We start from the raw sequence: 3,371 nt of genomic DNA on the forward strand, positions 1-3,371 counted from the left end.
GCTCTAGGTCATATTAAAAACACCCGTGAGTATTTCCCAAAAGAATTCCACCATTAAAGGTTTTTCTAAGGATTCTAAAATATTAAAGGATTAAAAGACGAAGAAAATAATGAAAAAACTTACCTCCATGAAGAAACTTAACCTTAAGCTTTGGAAAATCATCACTCTAGGGTTGGGGAATGAAATTTGAAACTTTTAGAAATAAAATACAGCTGAAGCTGATTTAAATACAACCAGGATTTTCGCTACAATGAAATCCCGTTTCAGCCCGGACAGTGATCATTTAAACAGTCATAACTTTTTACTCCGAATTCAGATTGATGAACGGGTTGGTGCGTTGAAAAGACGAATCGGAGATATTGATTTGATAGGTAATGGGACCTGTAACTCCTTATATTCTATGAGATATGATCATTTGAAGTTGGCCCTAATAAAAACATATATCAGAAAGAAAGTTTTATACTTAACTTTGTGTTAGGGATATTGTACGACTTTAATTAATACCTAAAGAACTTTCAAAACTAAAGTATTGATATTATCACTCACAAATAATTAAAATTCATCAAGTTTGGGTCTATCTAGACACATCCGGAGGCTAAAATCTTCATCGAAAAATTTGAGGTGTCATAGTAAATAAAATATTATCTATTTTGGACCCAAGTTAATATTGAGGAATGAAAATTAAGAATTTTCATGAATTTATTACGAATAATTTAATAACGACAAAATGGGCCATTACAAAATTTTTGCATTGTATTGTGTCTCCAAAACTACAGCTCATTCTAAGAACCAAAACCTTGTTATAGCTCATGTAGGATAGTCCAAAACTATTTCTAAAAGTAAAGTTTCTCAAAACATCAGTTTTCCTACACTAATTCTCTTGCTTATAGATGGTTTGGTTTCAAACTTCAGACCGGTGATTTCTTCAGAAACTCCACCATATTTAGAAAATATAGAACCCACCTCCCCCCCCCCCCCCCCCAAAAAAAAAAAAAGATATAAAAAAATTACCTTACTTTTCTTAGCACCCACCCTTTATTCTCGTTGAAGGGGATGAGGGGTGTTTATCATCCGAATTATCCCTCTCGTCTTGCAAAACATTATCTATTTTTGGCCCAAGAATGTAATTAAAGGGTCAAACATTAGCAAAAAATTCATGAAGTTTGATTGCTTATAAGAGTTATACATAGTTCACATTGCCTTAACTAATTTTTTATTTGTTTTCTATGAAAGAACAAGCCAAAGTTTTTAACCCTCCGCATATAACCGTTGCATCAACTGTTAGGGAATATATAGTTTTGATGATGGACATGTCCATGAAACATGTTATGCAAGCTGTTCCACACAAGTGAAGAAAGAGAAGTTACTGCTGCTCACATGTACTGCATATTGAAGTTGATGCAAGGCCGGCAAGGCGTTAAGACAAAAGTGGATAAGCAAGGAAGCTCAAAATTGTTACTATACTTATCACATACAACAAATATATTGAGGAAAAGATAAGTGCAACACTTAGAGTTTGAATTGATCAAGGAGTACGACTAGACTAAGAGATGAAGTAAAAGAGTCCTATTAAGTCAAGGTGAGAGATGGCAACAACAAAGAGTGAAACTACCTGGAGTCCTATTGAAGATAGAAGAATACATCAACTAAAGGACTCATCAAGGAGTTGGCTTAAATACAATATATGACATTCAAAGTTTCACTCATGCACTGATAAAGCAAATCATCAATCAGCAAATCAGTTCACTAAACTTGAAGAAGAACCTGGTCCTTTACATAGAAAGTCGTAGACTTTGAGTTGTAATGAGTCTTTTGTTCTAGTCTCAGTGAAGTATAAATTGAGTTAGGAGTTGTGTCTTCAAGTTAGGAAACTCGAAGAATTAGGAACACTTATCTTGGGAAGATTTGTGTTTTTGTAGAAATAGGAGTTAGAAGTTTTAATTCCTAGCTTACAAGAAGTCTTGTATTTTGTTGATTGTTGAGGCTCAAGAGTTATAGTGGAGTTGGGGTTAAATCCTGTAGAGATACAGGCCGTGGTTTTTTACACCTTTCTTGAGCCAGGTGTTTTCCACGTAAAAATACTATGTCCAACTTTTAATTTAGTGAACCACATTAGCTTACTTGTTCCATAGATAGGCAACCAGTAGAGTATAATATTAAAATCAGTAGGGCACGCACTCTTACATCAACACTTGTATAAAAAACTCCGATCCTTTCACCTAAAATGGTCTAATTTGCATTCACTACCTCTTTTATTATTTGGCTTATATGGATCAAAATTTTGTTATAGCTTATGTAAGATAGTCCAAAAGTGAAATTTCTCAAAGCATTTGTTTTTTCTAGATTAATTCTCATGCTTATAAGGTGGTCTTGCTTATCAAAGTACTAGTTTTGGAACACGTGCATTGCACAAGTTATTCATTGTTAATTGCATCGTGCAAAATATCTTAAATTAATTCTTAACTTCTTAACTTTATTTCCTAATTGATCATCAGGATTATTGAAAGTAAAAGTAATCGTTTAGCATCATAAGATCAACATGTATTTCATTATATTATATTTCCAAAACTGCATCTCTTTTTACGGATCAAAATGTTGTTGTAACTTATGTAAGATAGTCCAAAAGTGTAGTTTCTCAAAACATTTGTTTGTTAGGTTAATTCTTATGCTTATATGATGGTCTTGCTTATCAAACTTCAGACTGATATAATAAACTCCACCATACCTTCTAAAAATATAGCCAAAAAATAAAAGATACACCAAATTTTATTTTTTGTTTTTTTTGAGTTTCATTATATTAACTATCAGGTGTCTATACATACAGTTTTATCAAAACTATGGGGTGAAAGATAAGGAAAGGTACCAGAAGAAACTGAACGAGTATAAAGAAAGAATGATAACCACATCAGCTTCCTACTAAAGGTGACCTACTGACAGAAGAAAAAGAGTAGATACAGTTTTGGCATCAACTTGTAAATTTTTGCATGGTAATGTATTTTCAAAACTGCAGATCATTCTGAGGATCAAAATTTTGTTATAACTTATGTAGGATAGTCCAAAACTATTTCAGGAGTGAAATTTCTCAAAACATCTTTTTTCCTAGACTAATTCTCTTGCTTAGTCTAGAACTTGTTATCTATGTAGACATTGTGTAGTTCTAGCTTGAGTGTCTTGCTTGTAGTAGTAGTGTTGAAGGCTTCCGTGTTATGGTGCTTAAGGTAAAGTGTTGTTCAAGGGCGAACAAGTCTTTAAGTGTGGGATGATGATCTTAGGTTGATTTATGCACCTAAATGTTGTTATCTAAGCTTAATTAGCTTAATTTTGAGGGCATCTCGTGTGCCTAATTAGTAAGAAAATATAAGCCCCCACGC

The sequence above is a fragment of the Capsicum annuum genome, unplaced genomic scaffold, assembly GCF_002878395.1.
Source record: "Capsicum annuum cultivar UCD-10X-F1 unplaced genomic scaffold, UCD10Xv1.1 ctg4787, whole genome shotgun sequence".
Classification (NCBI taxonomy): Eukaryota; Viridiplantae; Streptophyta; class Magnoliopsida; order Solanales; family Solanaceae; genus Capsicum; species Capsicum annuum.